The following is a 20850-nucleotide window of genomic DNA, read 5'->3' as shown; positions in this document are numbered from 1 at the left end:
AAATCGATCTTGAACACAAGTAACAGTAAACATATGTATTCAATATAATAAACTCTGTTACAATGGAACGGTTCTCTCTCAGTGATGAACAAATATCACTAAGAGCTGCTAGGTTACAATGAATAATGTATCTCGATAATGATAACATATATAGTGTAAACCTATGTCTGTGTTTATATACTACACGGTTACAAGATAACTTCTAATTGATATGGAATATATTTCTGTCTCATAAAATATATCAATCAGATATCTTATACAATTCTTCCAGTCTTCTAATTCTTTCCATGCATATCTTCTTTTGTTTTAGTCTCGATTTTCTACTGTTAATCAACTTCCTTCCTTAACTGTAAGTCCTCATGTACTTAAGTTCTGACATGACCTTAAGTCCTGATATTATGTTCCGACTTCCAATAAATACTGATTCAGTAAGTCCTGATATTTCCTGTTTGTTAAGATTCGAAAACTAAACATGAAACATATTAGACATGACATCTCAAATATATCTAACAATCTCCCCCAACTTGTAAATTATGCAAAATATACAAGTTAATAGATTTGATGATGTCAAAAACATTTAAGTTCAAATGCATAAAGAATTTAACTGAATAACTAACTACAACTTACAGTCCTTGTAGCTTTTACCAATCTCACTGAGTCAATCTGAATCCATAATGATTCTTAACAAAGTTTGATATCAGCTTTTCTTCTTTAATCCTCAGGACCTGAGAGAGTGTAGTCTTGACTTGCTTTATCTCTTCATTCTGACTCCCAATCTGATAGATTATAGTCCTTATCGCAGAGATATGGTTACTTTCTAAACCATTGTCCAGTCTTATTACCCTAGGATGAGAAGAAGAGTCTTCATTGTAGCATAGACATTTCTCTTTCAGTATTACCTCAAGCTTAGCAGAATTCTTCTTCATTGGAATTTCATTTCCATCATCTTCAACAATATTAGGAATGAATTCTATAATCTTGAACCAGAAATTCTTGCTTTATCTCTGATGGTCTTCAATATGAAGTTTGACCATCTCCTGGTAATATTAGACTTTACCTCTAAAAGGTAATGAAAGAATTGAAGTTCTTTCAGAGTTTTGTTCAATACATCTGATTCTAATATCTGATATGTCCTTCCATCTTCAAGAAATAAAATCAGATTTTCTTTGATGTTGTGCTTATCATGAGCATCCAGTACCACTTGAACAGAGATAACCTTGTTAAGGTATTTCTGAGTAACTTCTTCAAGAGGTTTGTCAGTTAGTCAAAATGGATCTCTTGTAGCAACTTCAAGTCCTGTTTTGATTTTAGCTTCATCAGAACCTAGTCCATCCCTGTCTCTTGGTTCTCTAGCATTTAACCCAATAGACATGAAATCAGACATCAATTAGCTTTTCTTTGGATCTGATGGTTTGACATTTTTCCACAGAAGTTTCTTTTTATCAGCTACTTCTATTTTGTCTAAATCAACTTGAGCACTGTCAGAGGTTAACTTCTTGACTTTATCAGAACTTACTGCTTTTGCTTGTTGTTCTTCACTCTGAACAACTTGAGCTTTATCAGTGGTTGTCTTTGATTCTTCAGAAATCTTCTTTCTTTTTAGAGTTTAAACAACTTCTTCAGTCAGAGCATCATCATCATGAATTGTAGTTTGATAGACAGGATATATCACAATTGAAGGTATTTTCCTCTTTTGAAACTTTGTAGGTTCATCAACCTTTTCCTTTCCTTTCCATTTAGGATCAATCTCAGATTGTGATCTTGTTTTGGGCTTTGATGCCTCATAAATTGTCTTCTCTTTGATCACAATGCCTTTCTCCTTAGGCCTTGGAGGTTTCTTTGCAACAGAAGCTTTTGACATTAGATTTGTATTTTCAGCTTTAAATCTAGCTTCTTCCTCCTTGAGATTATCTAAATCCATTCCTGGATTATGTTTCAGAAACAATCTTCTAGCAATTTCTTCATCAAGTGTCTGAATCTTGGGATCCTTGTAGTAGACAGTAGTATGCTTTCCCTTGAGCTTCAGAGTTTGCATGAACTTTTGAGAATCTTGACTTCCACCTTGTATCAGAACATCAGGCTTTGTTTGACTTTGCTCATCAGAACTTGATCTCAGATTTTGAATTTCAGTACTTGCTATCACATTTTCAGTTTGAGCAACTTCAGAACTTGTCTTCTTTTGAGTAGAAGATTTGCTTGCATCAGAGTTTAGTTTCACTTTGCTGCTTTGTTTACTCTGAGCTTGACCTCTACCCTGACTAGAGTTTCCCTGATCATCAGTTTCATCATCTGTCTTCTTCAGTAATTGATCATCTGAGCATTTGGACTTAACTATCTTCTCCCCCTTTTTGGCATCATCAGATAGTAGGAGTGAGAGAAGAAGTTCTACTGAAGTTTGAATTTCATTCAATTGAGCCTGTTGAGAAGCTTGATGTGCCAGAACCTCAGTAATTTGGGCCTGTTGCTTCTCTTGGGTTTTCTCAATTGCTTCCACTTTCTCAGAAATAGGTCTGATAAACCTCTTTTTATCAAGCTTGGCTTCCATATCTATCTTTTTAGCCTTTACCAGAAGTTTGTCAACCTTTTCTTGAGTTTGAGAGTGAAGACCTTGAAGATGCTTGGTAGAGAGAGCAGTGATCTTGAGTTGTGTCTTGAAATCAGAATTTGACAATAACTCATCAGCTTTTGACACATGCTCTGTCAGAATGTTAGAGCTTGGAATAAATTCAGAATCATTCCACTTTTTGGTCCACTCAACCCCCCCTACGAGTATCCTCCCAAGGTATAGGTGCATCCTGCTCAATAAACTTCTTTACCAGTGTTTCCTTTCCCAGAATGGGAGCTGGAGTCTCAACAGAAACACTGTCTTCAGAACTTGAAGAAGATTCATTATGTTCTGATAGAACAACAGTGTGTGAGGCAACTGGAGATTCAGGAATAACCTCATCTACTGTAGGAATTTCAGCATGCTTTGGAGAAACAGATGGAGTTGGCATCTCAGCATTTAAGATTGGAGATTGACCTGGAGATTGCTGAGCTTCTGTAGGAGCTTCCAAATACAGAATTTAAGGAATGTGCAACCTATGAATGTCAATTTCAGGACCTAAGCCTGAATCTTCAACTGTAATATCTTCATGATGAGGACAGACTGAAGGTGTAACCACTGTATCAGAAACAGTGTCTTGGTCTTTAGCTGGAGGTGGCAGAGATTCAATTATAATTGGCTCTTTTGAGATCAGAGATTCCTGATCCCTTTCCTCAGCTTCTACAATATCCTCAGATGGAGGCTTAGCATTATACCTCTTTACCCTCATTTTCTTCAATCTCCTTGCCAATGAAGGAGTTATTATTACAGCATCAGAACTTACAATTTTCCTCTTCAAAGTATCAGAACTTTGAGCTGCAGATTCTTTCTGAGAAGTAATATTCTCAACTTCAACTGTCACAAGTTCTGAAGCATAAACCTGTGCTTCCTCTTTACTGTCAGATTCATCCCTGAGAATCATTTTCCTTCTCTTTTGAGGAGGTTGAGGAACAGACTTGGTCCTCTTTGGTCTGGAAGATGAAGATCTGATGGTATGTGTTGATGATTTAGGTTGATGGTTTGAAAGATGTCCGGATGGTAGATTTTGGTTATGGTGGAGAAGTGGTTGGTTGTGTAGTGGTTGGAGGTTCTGATAGGTGAGGTTCAGATGGTTGGACATCAGGATATAGTGCAGTGTATTTAACTGGATCATAGTTTATTAAGGCTTGTTTGACATATATGGGAATTTGGAGGGGTCTCAACATAGCCTTCTTATTATCAGTAGATAATAAGTCATTAAATGCTCTTTTAGCTAGTCTGAATGGTGAAATGGACTCACTAGCTAATTGGGGCTTATCAGAACAACAAAAACTATAAATAAGCTGATAAAATCTAGCAAAGTAAACTGTATTCCTATCTTCTGTCATCATATCCCCAATAAAGCCTAAAATAGCACTTGCATAATCAAAATCAGTTTGATTAATGAGAGCATACCCGATTTGTTGATTGAGAATTGGGATTGCATCAAAATTAGAACATTTGTTTGCAAAAGCCTTTGTGATGCAGTCAAAGAAGAAACTACATTCCCTCCTTATGTTGGATCTCTTCAATTGACCTAGCTTTTCCAATGTCTTTTCATACCCCAGACTGGCCATTAGCTGTTGAAGAACTGGCTCCTCAACAGTTGTATAAGTGCAGTTCTCAGGCAACTGCAGTGCTTGGTGTACTGTAGCCACAGTCACTACATTTTTATCCCCCCCTGTTGAAAAGATGATATTTGAGGACCCATGAGCACCACCATCATCATATGCGCCACTTCTCCAAAACTCCAACACTTGAGTTCTAAAGATTATTTCAGACTGGATCAAAACATACCCAATATCGAAGTGAGCAAGAAAGTCCTGAATAAAGTGAAGTTCCGATGGAGCTTCATCCTTGCTAAGAATGGCCAAGTAATTGTTAGGGATAAACTTCGCTCCATTGAAAATAAATCTCTGTAGAGATTAAGTGAGAAAGAGAATGTTTGCAAGGTGTTTGATAAAAGTCCTGTGAGGAAAAGCTTCAGAGAATATTAGAGAGAGAGATAATAAGAGAGATTAAGAATAGAAAAGTAGGTAAAAGATTAGAAAATCTTTTAACTCCCATATATATACTCTCTCTACTCAACAGTTATATTTATGAAGCATGGCAGACAATTTACACCTGGCAACGTGTGAACAGTTAGTAAAAATTAAAGCAAGAGTTAATGGGCACGGGAAATAAGCAATTACCGTGCACATGCAGTTTTTCAGGATAAACACATTTACCACTAACTCAAATGATTATGACTATTTTTATCTCACCTTAATATATTATCATTAACTATGACCGTTTCAGTATTTACCACAAATAAGTCAAGTAAAGAATAATGCCATGTAAGCATCAGAGTTTCTATCAGGATTTAATATCAGAACTCGACTATTATCAGATTTTAACAGTCATTAGAATATGGCTTATCAACTCAAAAGTGAATATCTTGTTTTGTGATTCTTCATACAAATACTGACTTGATTCTTCAGAGTTTAATCATCAGAATTTCCATCAGAACTTGTCCTCAGAATTTATGCAAATGACCTTAACTGTTTGTCAAAAACAACTTAATCACCACAGTAATTTTCATCATTCATATGGAGTGAGAGAGTGTGCATTTAGCAGAATATCAGATAAAGATTAAAGTCTGATAAACTTCAGTACATCTTAGAAATAAGGCATAACTAAGAAAAGTGATTAAAATCTGTCAGGCAATCATGAAGTCTACTATAGAACAAATTTATGCAAGAGTCCACCTCAACTGTTTATGCTCATTTTATGCATCTTTTGAAATTCCTTTTTACAGTGGCTTCTCAGTGTAAGTGAGTCACAAATGCTTATCAGGATTTATGCTATTATCAGAGTATTTCTCCAGTAATCAGAGAATGTGAAAAGTCACCAAGAAAAATTTATTTGCTTTTTTAATGCATATTACTTAATACCAGCAATGCACTTGGGTCTTCCTTTCCACATTATTTTCTCTAGATCTCAAAGGAGTACCTGACTTTAATTTTTTTTTCTTTTGATAAGTGAGGCTTATCAAACATGTGGTGTATCCTTAAGGTTTACTGACATCAAAATTTGACAGATAAGAAGCAAGTTTGTGACTTAGTAATAAGATACACAAAGTAAATTTGACTAAGCTCAAAATCAGAATTTGCTTGTGTTAAAGAGTTTCCACATAAATAACTAATTCAAACATGGGATTTCTAGTATGTTGAAGACTACTTAGGTCAGCATCTAGCACACGTATCCTCATTGGATTAAATAGTCACAGAACATTCAAATCACTATCAGAGTATAAAGATCCTCATCAGATAACAATCAACACTTAATGGATTTTAATTTAAGAACAAATTACATGAAGATAAGACAATTTATAAATACTGATCATAAAGTCTGATGTATGAGAACAAAAACTAAGCAGATTTAGAGAAGGAACCTGAAACCATTCCATGTTCATTTACCAGTCTTGTAAAAGTAGCTTCACATAGTGGTTTTGTGATGATATCTGCTAGTTGTTGATCTGTTGGAACAAAATGCAATTCCACTGTACCTTCCATCACATGTTCTCTTATGAAATGGTACCTAAAGTTGATGTGCTTTGCCATTGAGTGTTGAACTGGATTACCTATCATAGCAATAGCACTTTGATTATCACAGTAAATAGGGATTTTAGAAAATTCTAACCCATAATCCAGTAACTGATTCTTCATCCAAAGAATCTGTGTACAACAGCTTCCTGTAGTAATATATTCTGCTTCTGCAGTTGATGTGGAAATTGATTTCTATTTCTTGCTAAACCAAGAAACTAATCTACCTCCAAGAAATTGGTAGCTTCCACTTTTGCTTTTCCTGTCTATTTTGCATTATGCAAAATCTGCATTTGAGTAACCTATTAGCTTAAAATCTGATTCTCTAGGATACCACAATCCTAGATCATCTGTACCCTTAAGGTATTTGAAAATTCTTTTCACAGCTATTAGATGAGGTTCTCTTGGATCAACCTGCAATCTTGCACAAAGACAGGTAGCATACAAGATATCATGTCTACTTGCAGTTAAATAGAGTAAAGAGCCAATCATACCTATGCAGTTAGTAATATCTACTGATGAACCAGTATCTTTATCTAACTTGGTTGTAGTGGCCATAGGAGTGGATGCTGTTGAACTGTCTTGAATTCCAAATTTCTTGAGTAAATTTATGGTGTACTTGGATTGACAGATAAAAGTACCTTCTTCATTTTGCTTGACTTGAAGGCCCAGAAAATAACTAAGTTCTCCCATCATACCCATTTGATATCTTGACTGCATTAGCTTTGCAAACCTTTCACATAGTTTGGCATTTGTAGAACCAAATATGATATCATCAACATATATCTGTACCAAAAGTAAGTCCTTTCCATGGTTGAGGTAGAACAGTGTTTTATCAATTGTACCTCTGTGAAATCCACTTTCCAGAAGGAATTGAGCTAAAGTCTCATACCAGGCTCTTGGAGCTTGTATAAGGCCATAAAGTGCTTTGTCAAGCCTGTAGACATAATTTGGAAATTTTGAAATCTACAAAGCCTAGAGGTTGTTCAACATACACCTCTTCTTCCAATTCTCCATTGAGAAAAGCACTTTTTACATCTGTTTGAAAGACTTTAAACTTTTTATGAGCATCATAAGCCAAAAAGATTCTTATGGCATCCAATCTAGCAACTGGTGCAAATGATTCATCATAATAAATACCCTCATGTTGAGAGTAACCCTTAGCAACCAACCTAGCTTTGTTCCTTGTAATTATGCCATCACTGTCAGTTTTGTTTCTGAACACCCATTTTGTGCCAACAACTGATCTGTTCTTTGGTCTTGGCACTAGGGTCCAAACTTTGTTTCTTTCAAATTCATTTAACTCTTCCTGCATTGCTTGCACCCAATCAGCATCTTGAAGAGCTTCTTCCACTTTCTTTGGTTCAGTCTGAGATAGAAAAGAATTATAGAGACATTCATTTGATGTTGCAGTTCTAGTTCTGGCACCTGCTTCAGGATCTCCAATAATTAAGTCAAGTGTATGTGATTTGGTCCACTTTCTTGCAGATGGAAGTTGATTTCTAGAACTGGATCCTCCCCCATGATCCATGCTATTTCCATCAGCATTTTCTGATGCTCCCCCATGTAGTTATGCTCTCTAAGAATTCAGAATTTGAGTTAGATCATTCAGGACTTGAAGTATGAGTTTCCAGAATTATCAGAATTTGGCTCATCAGAACTAGATGAATCAGAACTTGAAGAGCCAGAGACAGATTCTGATGCTTCTTGAGAGTCTTGAGTTGTGGTAGGATTTTCAGCTTGCTCCCCCTGGACAGGTGCATTTTCCTTTGGAGTTGTTACCACAGTTTCAATGACATCAGAACTTAACCCGTCAGAACTTACAGGATCAGAGTTTAAGTCATCAGAATTTACAGAATCAGAATTTAAGTCTTCATTTTCAAATCTCAGCTGATCGTGATCATTGAAATCTTCAAGTCCAGTAATCTTCTTATCATCAAAAGATACATTGATAGATTCCATGACAACCCTTGTTCTTAAATTGTAGACTCTGAAGGCTTTTGTGGAAAGTGGATATCCAACAAAAATTCCTTCATCAGCTTTTAGATCAAATTTTGATAGCTGTTCAGGATGAGTCTTAAGAACAAAACACTTACTTCCAAATACATGAAAGTATTTCAGATTTGGCTTCTTTTTCTTCACCATCTCATATGGTGTTTTTCCATGCTTGTTTATGAGTGTAGCATTCTGTGTAAAATAAGCAGTCTGCACAGCTTCAGCCCAAAAGTAGGTTGGTAGCTTTGCTTCATCAAGCATAGTTCGTGTAGCTTCAATGAGAGTCCTTTTCTTTCTTTCTACAACTCTATTTTGCTGTGGAGTTCCAGGTGCTGAAAAATTCCTATTTTATTCCTTTCTCATTGCAGAACTCTTCCATGATTGAATTCTTGAACTCAGTGCCATTATCACTTCTTATAATTTTAACAGAATCTTTGACCAACTTATCCAGCTGTCTGACATGATCAGTTAGAGTAGATGCAGTTTTATTATTCTTGTGCAAGAAATACACCCAAGTGTATCTTGTGAACTCATCTACTATAACCATAGCATATTTCTTCTTTGCAATAGACATGACATTGACTGGACCAAATAAATCAACATGAAGTAGGTGATAAGGCTCAAGAATTGAGAATTCAGTTTTGCTCTTGAAAGAAGATTTTCTTTGTTTTGCCTTTTGACATGAATCACAAAGTCCATCAGGAGCAAATACTAATTCTGGAAATCCTTTCACAAGATCTTTCTTTACAAGCTCATTTATGTTGTTGAAATTTAAATGAGAGAGTCTTTTATGCCAATTCCAGCTTTCTTCAATTGATGCTCTACTCAACAGACAGATTGTAGAGCCATCAGTACTTGTTGAAAGTCTGGCTTCATAAATATTACCATGCCTGTATCCTTTCAGAACCACTTTGCCTGTAGAATTGCTTACAACTTCATAGTGTTCTTCAAAGAAATCCACATGATAACCTCTGTCACAGATTTGACTCACACTTAGCAGATTATGTTTAAGTCCTGAGACAAGAGCTACTATTTTAATGATGACATTCCCAAGATTGATATTGCCATATCCCAGAGTTTTTCTCACGTTGCCATCTCCATAAGAAACTCCTGGGCCAGCTTTTTCCATAAAGTCTGATAGCAGGGCTTTATTTCCAGTCATATGTCCTGAACATCCACTGTCCAGCACTAAGATATTTTTCCTGTTGCCCTGCAATCACAAACATCACTAATGATTAGTTTTAAGGACCCAGACTTGCTTGGATCCTTTGTTCTTTTTAAGTTTGTTAGCATTTGCAGTGGATTTAATATCAGAGTTTATGCTAACATGCTGTTTATCAGAACTTATATCAGACTTTGCATCGGACTTTACACTAGAAGGTATTAAAGTAACTTTCTTCAAAGAAGGTTTTATTTGATAATAATCATAGTACAAACTATGATATTCTTTACAAGTATAAATGAAATGCCATAAACTACCACAATGAAAACAAGGATTTTGTGGCTTAAACCTAACAGACTGACTCTTAATTCCTAACTTAGGAGGTAAATAGTTTATATTCTTATTCTTCCTACAAAAAGAAGCCAGATGGTTAGAGTTTCCACAGTTATAACATTTCTTTCTAGGAGCATTAGGAACATACATATAATTATTGCTTTTGTTCACACCTTCCTTTCCATTCCTATTTTTCCTAGCTGCCTTTACCTTGTTGACATTCCTAATTTCTTTCAGCTTACGCTTAAGCTGCTTCTTTGTCATTAAGCCTATATTTACTTCAGCTGGTTTATCCTGTTCTAATTTGTCAGAAGTTGACTTTTCCTTAACTTCTGCTACAAACTCTTTCATCTTTTCAGAATCAGACTTTACAGTTTTAGCTACAAACTTAACATGATTCACCTTTGGATTAACATCCTGTTTAACAACAATTGGCTCAATTTGTTCAGTTCATTTTTCACTTTTATCATCTCCATAACCTAAGCCCTCTTTCCAGTTTCCACTACTTAATAAATTATGAGTTGTTCTGCCAGAGTTAGTCCAAGTCCTGATAATCTCTCTTTCTTTTTCTAACTCAGTTTTTAGAGATTCATTCAATTTTAGCACTTCATCTCTAACATAAAAAGCATCATCTCTTTCTTTCTGAGTTTGATGGAACATAACTAACTCTTTTTCTAAATAGTCATTCCTTTTCTTATAAGAAAGATTTTCAGAAGTTAATCTTTCACATGTTAAAGTTTGATCTCTGTAAATAATAAACATGGTTTTAAGATATAATCTTAACTCAGTAATATCATCAGTATGAGAAACATAAGTTGTTTGAGGTACCTTCAATTCAGCAGTTTTAGGGCTGCCATCAGCATTTGCCATCAAGGCATAATTCACCTCATCTTCAGAATCTGAAGAGTATGTCCAGCTTTTCTTCTTTGTGACAAGTGTCTTGCCTTTTGATAAGTGGCATTTTATACCACTTAGAGCGTCTTAAAATGGCTTAAACTGGTGTCTTCAAATTAAGTATTTTGTGTATTTGATGCATTTTTCTAGTGTTTATGCATTTCAGGGTTTTAGTTGCATTTCGGGGGAGGAATCATCAAGAATAAGCCTTGGCATGTGTTCACCATTGCGAGAGGAAAGAAACGGGCAGATTACGGCGAAGAAATGGAGCGAAATCAGAATTTTTCCAGTAGAGGTCTGAGCGCCCGCTCAGCAATGCTGAGCGGCCGCGCAGCAAGCTGAGCGCCCGCTCAGCTATGCTGAGCGGCCGCGCAGGGTCGGGAAAAAAAACAAATTATTTTAGGACTTCTACTTCTGTTTGGTTTCCACTTCTATGTAATCTGAGTTTTATGGGACTATTATATAAGTAGATTTGAGACGTTTTCACAAGTGTGGATTGAAGAAGATTGTGTTTTTACGCAAGGAGCGAAGGAGATAAGGAAGAAGACCGATTTAGCACACCGCAACAAAGAGGAAGCATATATTCTTGTGATTCTTGTTTCGTTGTAATGTTGGATGCTAGTTTTCTTGCTTTGAACTTATTTACTCTTGTGACGTACTCTGTTTTAATATAATTAGTTTAGTTATTATTTTCTTGTGTTTGTTTATCATGATTTCATATGAACCCATGATGACGATAAGTGCTATTATGGGCTAATCGTGATCATGGGGTTGCAATGGATTTATTATGGAATTCTTTAGTTAATTGTTTATTACTTTAGTGTGTGATGATTGCATGATATCTAGTATTGGTTGTGCGTATTCGTCTTATGTGCGTCGCGAACATATAAGATAGGGTGTTAATATCTTGTGAAGCGACGGTGGATCTTGGGATTTAGAACTTGCCATGCTAGCATAGGTTCATGTACGTTGTGCATGATTAGTGGGTAACTCTAACAGTTTTATTTGCCCTATGTAATCAAAAGGAATAACTTGTGCTTAAATCGTTGTGTTGTCAATTTCTGTAGACATATGGGAACTCAACATAATTGATGACTATTCAACTTCTATCTTAATTGTGGATGCTTGGTAGAATGGTATTAGTACAATGAAAGTTGGCTTTTATCAGTTTCGTGTTATTCGATTAATATCATCACTGTCACATGATAAAGGTAATAACAATGACTATAGAAGGAAGTAATAATAAAGTTGTGATCTCGTGAGTGTTTTATTATTGATAAATTGAAGTGTTAGTTAAGTGATTAATTAAGTAGTTAATTATAGTTAATATTTAATCAATAATTTTAAGTTTTATTGTCTTAACATTGAGAAGTAATCATACATTGGTGAGTGAGTTTAATTAGACAATAATTTAGTCTGAGTCTCTGAGGGAACGAACTAGAAAGTATTCTATATTACTTGCGAACGCGTATACTTGCGTGAATATTAGCGCGTGTTTTCGCCCTAACAAGTTTTTGGCGCCGCTGCCGGGGACTCGGCGTAGTTGTTTAGTTTATGTACTTACCATCATTGGTCATTAGGACTCAGTGATTAGGACGTAGTAGTTACTTATTTTTTTCCGGTTGTGTTTCAGGTACTTTAGCAAGCGTTTATGCAAACTCGTTCTCGTGCTCGCAAGAGGACTTTAGATACAGCTGAGGAGACAGACGAAGTTCTTGATATTCCGGAGAAGTTAGATTTTGAGGATTCGGATTCAGGAACTGAGCAGAAAGAACCAGTAAATATGGGAGATCGTATTGTTCAAGCTGATCCAGCTCTTATGGATTTTTCTCGGCCTAAAATTGATGACATTCAGTCAAGCATCCTTCATCCGGCTATTCAAGCTAACACCTTTGAAATCAAGCCGGGCACTATTCAGATGGTGCAGAATTCTGTTTCTTTTGGAGGAGCGGCAACTGAAGACCCCAACATGCACATAAGGAATTTTGTCGAGATCTGCAGCACTTTTAAGTATAATGGCGTGACTGATGAGGCTATCAAGTTGAGGCTTTTCCCATTCTCACTGAGGGACAAGGCTAAAGACTGGTTACATTCTGAACCAGCTGGGTCCATCACTACGTGGCAAGATCTTGCGCAAAAGTTTCTGGTGAAGTTTTATCTGATGGCAAAGACTGCTGCTATGAGGAGTGCTCTTACTCAGTTTGCGCAGCAACCTACAGAATCTATGTGCGAGGCTTGGGAACGCTACAAGGAAATGTTGAGAAAATGTCCACATCATGGAATGCCGTATTGGATGGTGATCACTGGTTTCTATAATGGTTTGGGGGCCCAATCTCGGCCCATACTCGATGCAGCAGCTGGAGGCGCCTTATGGGCTAAAAGCTATACTGAGGCGTATAATCTTATAGAGACGATGGCTGCAAATGAGCATCAAAACCCAACTCAGAGGATGACGTCAGGCAAGGTAGCAGGTATGCTGGAAGTTGATGCAGCCACCGCTATTGCAGCCCAGCTCCAAGCGCTATCAATGAAGGTTGATTCTCTGGCTACGTATGGAGTTAATCAAATAGCTATGGTTTGTGAGCTTTGTGCAGGTTCTCATGCTACGGATCAGTGTTCTCTTGTCAATGAATCTGTTCAGTATGTGAATAATTATCAGCGACAACAGCAGCCTGTGCCAGCGACCTATCATCCTAACAACAGAAATCATCCAAATTTCAGCTGGGGGAATAATCAGAATGCTATTCAGCCACCATATCAGCAAGGAGTGAGAAAACAGTTTAACCCACCTGGATTCCAGCAACCACAGCAGTATGCTACAAGGCAATCATATCCTCAACAGGGAAGTGCAGCTGCACCTACTAGTGCTGATTTTGAGGAACTTAAGCTGTTGTGCAAGAGTCAGGCGGTTTCTATCAAGACCTTGGAAAATCAAATCGGTCAATTAGCCAATGCAGTGCTCAATCGTCAACCTGGCACTCTTCCCAGTGACACGGAACTACCGGGCAGGAAGGAAGCTAAAGAGCAAGTCAAGGCTATTACCTTAAGGTCTGGAAAAGTAGCTGATGCTGAAAAGGCAAAAGAAGTAGAAGCTGAAATTAGAGGTGAAGAATCTAAGCAAAAGGAGAAAGCGGCGGAACCAAGGAAGACTACTGTTGAACACACTCTACCTGAGGCTAATACAGGGGAGAAACAGCTCTATCCTCCACCACCTTTTCCTAAGAGATTGCAGCAACAAAAGCTGGATAGACAGTTCGGGAAGTTTCTGGAGGTGTTCAAGAAACTTCACATCAATATACCTTTCGCTGAGGCTCTGGAACAAATGCCCAGTTATGCGAAGTTTATGAAGACTATTCTTTCAAGGAAGGTGAAACTGGATGACCTTGAAACCGTTGTTCTCACGGAAGAATGCAGCGCTGTTCTGCAGCAAAAGTTACCACCAAAACTGAAAGATCCAGGAAGCTTCACCATTCCTTGCACCATTGGCAATCTGACTTTTGACAAGTGCCTTTGTGATTTGGGAGCAAGCATTAATCTGATGCCTTTGTCGATCTTTAAAAAGCTAGATCTGCCTGATCCAAAACCCACATACATGTCGCTACAATTGGCTGACCGTTCCATTACTTACCCAAGGGGCATAGTTGAGGATGTGCTCGTCAAGGTGGATAAGCTCTTCTTTCCAGCAGATTTTGTTATTCTGGATTTTGAGGAAGATAAGAAGATTCCCATAATCTTGGGAAGGCCCTTCTTGGCTACTGGCCGTACCTTGATAGATGTGCAAAAAAGGGAACTTACTATGCGGGTCCAAGATCAGGATGTGACCTTCAACGTATTCAAGGCAATGAAATTCCCTACAGAATATGAGGAGTGCTTAAAATTGGATGTGATTGATTCTGCGATTACTTCGGAACTCGATCACATGCTAATGTCTGATGCATTGGAAAAGGCTTTAGTGGGGGATTTTGACAGCGATGATGAAGATAGCAACGAGCAATTACAATATCTGAACGCTTCTCCCTGGAAGCGAAAGCTGGACATACCATTTGAATCTCTTGGTACTTCTGACCTTAAGAACGCTGAAGGGAAGCTCAAACCATCAATAGAGGAAGCACCTACCTTGGAGTTCAAGCCATTACCTGAGCACTTGAGGTATGCTTTTTTAGGTGATTCATCTACATTACCTGTTATTATTTCATCTGACCTTTCAGGTAGTGAGGAAGACAAGCTCTTAAGGATTTTGAGAGAATTCAAATCGGCTATAGGATGGACTATAGCAGACATCAAGGGGATAAGTCCTTCATATTGTATGCATAAAATTCTGCTAGAGGAAGGTAGTAAGCCAAATGTGGAACAACAGCGAAGACTGAATCCCATCATGAAGGAGGTGGTGAAGAAAGAAATTCTGAAATGGCTAGATGCAGGCATCATTTATCCTATTTCTGATAGCTCGTGGGTGAGCCCCGTACAATGTGTACCTAAGAAGGGAGGTATCACTGTGGTCGCAAATGAAAAGAATGAGCTCATCCCTACTCGAACAGTTACAGGATGGAGAGTATGCATGGATTATAGAAAATTAAACAAAGCCACAAGGAATGATCACTTCCCTCTTCCATTTATTGATCAGATGCTTGACAGATTGGCGGGTCATGAGTATTTTTGTCTTCTGGATGGTTATTCCGGGTATAATCAGATTTGTATTGCACCAGAGGATCAGGAAAAGACTACCTTCACTTGTCCATTTGGCACGTTTGCTTTTCGCAGAGTTTCGTTTGGGTTATGTGGCGCCCCGGCCACCTTTCAGAGATGTATGATGGCTATATTCTCTGACATGATTGGAAATAACGTCGAAGTGTTCATGGATGACTTCTCCGTCTTTGGACATTCATATGATGAATGTTTGAATAATCTGCGCGCCGTACTCAAAAGATGCGTGGAAACTAATTTGGTGCTCAATTGGGAGAAATGTCATTTTATGGTGCGTGAAGGCATTATCCTTGGGCATAAGGTCTCTAGCAAGGGTCTGGAGGTGGACAAGGCCAAGGTGGGAGTCATTGAAAATCTTCCCCCACCTAATTCTGTGAAAGGAATCCGTAGTTTTCTTGGTCATGCGGGTTTTTATCGGCGATTCATCAAGGACTTTTCAAAGATATCTAAGCCGTTGTGCAATTTGCTTGAGAAAGATGTGCCTTTCAAATTTGATGATGAATGTTTGGCAGCATTCGAGACTCTCAAGAAGAGTTTGATCACTGCACCAGTTATTACAACACCAGATTAGACAGAACCGTTTGAGATGATGTATGATGCAAGTGATTATGCGGTAGGTGTAGTTCTGGGACATCGCAAGAAAAATCTCTTCCATGTGGTCTACTATGCGAGTAAGACTTTAAATGGTGCCCAATTGAACTACACCACTACTGAGAAGGAGCTTTTGGCTATAGTCTTTGGTTTTGAGAAATTTCGATCTTATCTGCTTGGTACGAAAGTAACAGTATTCACCGATCATGCAGCTATTCTCTATCTGGTTTCCAAGAAGGATTCGAAGCCGAGACTCATTCGTTGGGTGCTTTTACTTTAGGAATTTGAGTTAGAGATCAAAGATAGAAAAGGTACTGAGAATCAAGTAGCTGACCATCTCTCTAGGTTGATAGGACGTTAATCAATGAATCTTTTCCGGATGAGCAGTTGTTTGCAATTCAGGAGGAAGAACCATGGTTTGCAGATATTGTAAACTATCTCGTCAGCAATATAATGCCTCCTAATTTGACATCCGCTCAAAAGAAGAAGTTTCTGCATGAGGTGAAGTGGTATATGTGGGATGAACCATATTTGTTTAGACAGGGAGCTGACCAGATCATCAGGAGATGTATCCCGTTCTGTGAGACGGAGGGGATATTACGAGACTGCCATTCCACGGTTTATGGTGGACACTATGGTGGTGAGAAGACGGCAGCTCGTATTCTGCAAGCAGGTTTTTTCTGGCCTACTTTGTTCAAGGATGCTCATCAGTTTTTCTTAAGGTGTGATCGTTGCCAAAGAGTGGGAAATTTGTCAAGGAAGGATGAGATGCCATTAAATGTGATGCTTGAAGTCGAGGTCTTTGATGTGTGGGCAATCGATTTCATGGGGCCTTTTATCTCGTCTTGCAATAATCAGTACATCTTGCTGGCAGTAGATTATGTCTCAAAATGGGTCGAAGTTAAAGCTTTACCGACAAATGATGCAAAGGCAGTGCTAAATTTTCTTCATAAGCAAATTTTCACAAGGTTTGGCACACCTCGGGTAATCATAAGTGATGAAGGATCGCATTTTTGCAACCGTAAGTTCACTTCTATGATGCAGCGTTATAATGTGAATCATCGAGTAGCTACTGCCTATCATCCGCAAACAAATGGTCAAGCGGAAGTGTCTAACAGAGAGATAAAGCGCATTCTAGAGAAGGTTGTTTGTCCGTCAAGGAAGGATTGGTCTTTAAAGCTCGATGAAGCTGTTTGGGCTTACAGAACAGCATACAAAACTCCACTTGGGATGTCACCGTTTCAGTTGGTGTACGGTAAGGGATGTCATCTACCTGCGGAGCTTGAACATAAGACCTACTGGGCATTGAAGAAGTTGAACCTGGATTTAGATGCAGCTGGTAAGAAAAGAATGCTTCAGCTTAATGAACTTGATGAATTTCGACTTCAAGCGTACGAAAATAACAAAATGTATAAGGAAAAGGTGAAGAGGTGGCACGATAGGAAGCTACATCCAAAGTTATTTGTGCCGGGGTAACAAGTTCTCTTATTCAACTCTCGGCTCCGACTTTCGCCTGAGAAGTTGAAATCAATGTGGTCTTGACCTTTTATTGTCAAAACTGTGTTTCCACATGGAGCGGTGGAAATTTTTGAGAATGATCCGGACCAAGCATTCAAGGTTAATGGTCAGCGGTTGAAGCACTACTATGGGGACATGGCAAACCGAGAAGTGGTTAGTGCCATTTTGTTGACTGCTTGAGAAGGGTACGAAACGTCAAGCTAATGACGAAAAAGAAGCACTGCGTAGGAGGCAACCCATGAATTGTTTATACAGGAACCCTTAGAAGTTAATAACCTATCCAAAAACACAAAAAAATCAGAAAACAGGGGCTGAAATTTTTTTTTTCCAGTGACCCCCTGAGCGCCCGCTCAGCTTTGCTGAGCGACCGCGCAGCAAGCTGAGCGACCGCTCAGGGGTCGAGTACCAGAATTTTTTTTCAGTTCAGAAAAAAAAAACACAAAAATAGTTTTAGCCCATAAACCCACGATTTGTTCCCACTACCCCATCATTTTACTCCTTAATTCCCAAACCCTAATCTAATCCACACCCTATATATACATACACCTATCCTACATAACTCCCACAAAACTTCCTATACTTAAACCCTCTCACAAACATCAAAAATCAGTTCTTACACACTTTTATTCACGAATCAATGGCACCCAAGAGAGCACGCACTATTGACAGCAGCAGCACAGTTCCTACTGCTGATTCATCGAGGGGTACTGCTGCAAGGCCTCGGTTAACTGACAGAGAGCTGCGGAGGAGGAGTACACTAGGCTGTTGGGGAAGCCGATTCTGAAGGAGAGGGGGTTTTTACCATCGGGGAGGGATGGTGAGTTGCTGCCCATGATTGCAGAGAAGGGGTGGATAGCTTTTTATGAGTCACCCGAAGCAGTACCGATGAGCGTTGTTCGCGAGTTCTACGCGAACGCAAAGGCCGAAAAGAATGGGTTTTCTGTGGTCCGAGGGCTGATGGTTGATTATCATCCTGCGGCGATTCGCCGTGTGATTGGACAGCGAGAGAGGAAGCCCGAGGAGGAGAACTGGAATGAAAAGACTGCTTTGACTTGGATTTGATTTGTGCGACTCTCTGTCGACCGGGCACAGTTTGGACCTGCAGGACCGGCACTAATGAGTATCGTCACTTTCCGGTGATCGCCATGAACAGGTATGCCCGTGCATGGAATGCATTTATTTGTGCTAATATTTTGCCTTCTTCGCATGCACACGAGGTCACAGTTGAGAGAGCACAGTTGTTGTGGGGAATTCTGAATGAGGAATACTATGTGGACCTTGGTGAGTTTATCTACCAAGGAATTCTGAAGTTTTTGAGGGGAGCGAAGCATATGAACATCCCTTATGCATCTACGGTTACGAAGCTATGCCGAGCAGTGGGAGTGAACTGGCCGGCTCATGAGCGGTTGCAGTTGCCAGCAGCTCCGATTGATTCTGGCACTCTGAATGGGATGCAGGAGTGGACCGGTGGTGAGCCTGAGGAGCATGGGCTGGGTTATCGTCTTCCAGGAGGGCGTCCAGCACGAGGTGCTACTATGGCTAAGCCAGGGCGTGATGAGGCTGGTTCTTCGAGAGCTCAGGAGGGTGCTGGGATGGTTGATGCCCAGTATATGAGGCTTTCACGGCAGATGGATGCCATGTATGAGACGCAGAGTAGGTTTGCTCAGGAGCTCACCCTTGCGTTAGGGACTGCTTTTCGAGGCCTTGGAGCTGATATCCAGTGGCCAGTTTTTGGTGAGGACTCTGCATACCCGCCGCCTGATACTCCACCCACTGAGGGTGATGATGATGATGACTCCGAGTAGGTATACCCTGTGTTCCTTTCTACTACTTTCACTGAGGACAGTGAAGATTTTTAGTTTGGGGGTGGTAGTTAAGGAATATTGTATGTGTGTCATTTAGTTGCATATTCATGATAGTTTAGTTCATATAGTTGCATAATTTATGCCATATAGTTTTTTTTGTTATGAATGTCATGTAGCTCATGCATTTTCCATGATCCCTTTTGCAATGATTTATCGACTGAATTGTGATATTGATGCGAGTGTAGTGATAGCATTAAAGTGATATTAAGTTGTGTAGGTTGATATGCATGCTAGAAACAATTGTAAGTCCACTAAGTCTTAGAGAATGCGTAAGGGCTAGATTGTTGTTATGATTTGGTTGTTTTCAAGGTCAATCTACTTATTATGCTTAGAATTCGATTATAGGTTCTTAGTGATAAAGGCATGAAAAAGAAAAAATTTTGGAGAAAAAAAATATGGAAGTTGTTGCTAGTTGTGGCTAGGCGTCAAATGGCTAGTAGCCGGCTCGCATATGGTGCGAGTAGTCTAGGGTTGAGCAAGATGGAGCGAAACGCACTTGCTCAGAAGTTTAAAAAAAAAAAAAATTTGCATAATTGATCAAGAGTGGGCTCTTTGGTATTCGAGTTATTAAGTTCTTAGGGGACTTTGTGCCTAGTGACCTAAGGCTTTTAGAGTCTGGGATCCGCTAACCTAACGCTCGTTACATGGATACCATTGTATAAGTCTTTTGTGGACCTCACTCATTGCACGGTCAAATAAGCATTTGAGTTGTAAATAAAAAGCACGATTCCGTAGTAAGCTCCAGAGTTCTTGTAGTGTTGTATATCACTTTGTGCCTAGAATTTTTTATTCTTTGTATAATCGTAGGATTGCCTTGAGGATAGTCTAGTCATAGTAATTGGTCTAGTTCCGAAGCATATCTGTTAAGCATTTGCACACACCACGTTTCTGGCTGTATGTCCGTTTACATGAGTTTATTGATCTTTAGTTGTCTAACTGCATTCGTTGGGATGTGGCAATTTGGTTGATTAATTGTAGTAAGGGGGATCGCTGCATTTTCATATAGATTGCATTCATGCATGTTTTTATTTGTTTTTGAGTCTGTGACGCTTGAGGACAAGCATCGATTTAAGTTTGGGGGTGTGATAAGTGGCATTTTATACCACTTAGAGCGTTTTAAAATGGCTTAAACTGGTGTCTTGAAATCAAGTATTTTGTGTATTTGATGCGTTTTTCTAGTGTTTATGCATTTCAGGGTTTTAGTTGCATTTCGGGGGAGGAATCATCAAGAATAAGCCTTGGCATGTGTTCACCATTGCGAGAGGAAAGAAACGGGCAGATTACGGTGAAGAAACGGAGCGAAATCAGAATTTTTCCAGTAGAGGTCTGAGCGCCCGCTCAGCATTGCTGAGCGGCCGCGCAGCAAGCTGAGCGCCCGCTCAGCTATGCTGAGCGGCCGCGCAGGGTCGGGAAAAAAAACAAATTATTTTAGGACTTCTACTTCTGTTTGGTTTCCACTTCTATGTAATCTGAGTTTTATGGGACTATTATATAAGTAGATTTGAGACATTTTCACAAGTGTGGATTGAAGAAGATTGTGTTTTTATGCAAGGAGCGAAGGAGATAAGGAAGAAGACCGATTTAGCACACCGCAACAAAGAG

At 38.9% G+C, this 20850-nt stretch overlaps 1 non-coding gene across 1 annotated transcript; it reads right to left on the bottom strand.

Moving 5' to 3' along the window:
• Window positions 1–12746: 12746 nt before the first annotated feature.
• LOC141722356 (small nucleolar RNA R71) lies at window positions 12747–12853 on the bottom strand. Its single transcript, XR_012575375.1, has one exon. It is a non-coding gene; the product is annotated as a small nucleolar RNA R71 (small nucleolar RNA).
• Between the last annotated feature and the right edge of the window lie 7997 nt (window positions 12854–20850).

Source organism: Apium graveolens, chromosome 4, assembly GCF_009905375.1.
Source record: "Apium graveolens cultivar Ventura chromosome 4, ASM990537v1, whole genome shotgun sequence".
In the NCBI taxonomy this organism is placed as follows: domain Eukaryota; kingdom Viridiplantae; phylum Streptophyta; class Magnoliopsida; order Apiales; family Apiaceae; genus Apium; species Apium graveolens.
The sequence above is the reverse complement of the archived record's forward strand: the minus strand, read 5'-3'. Positions and strand labels throughout refer to the sequence as shown.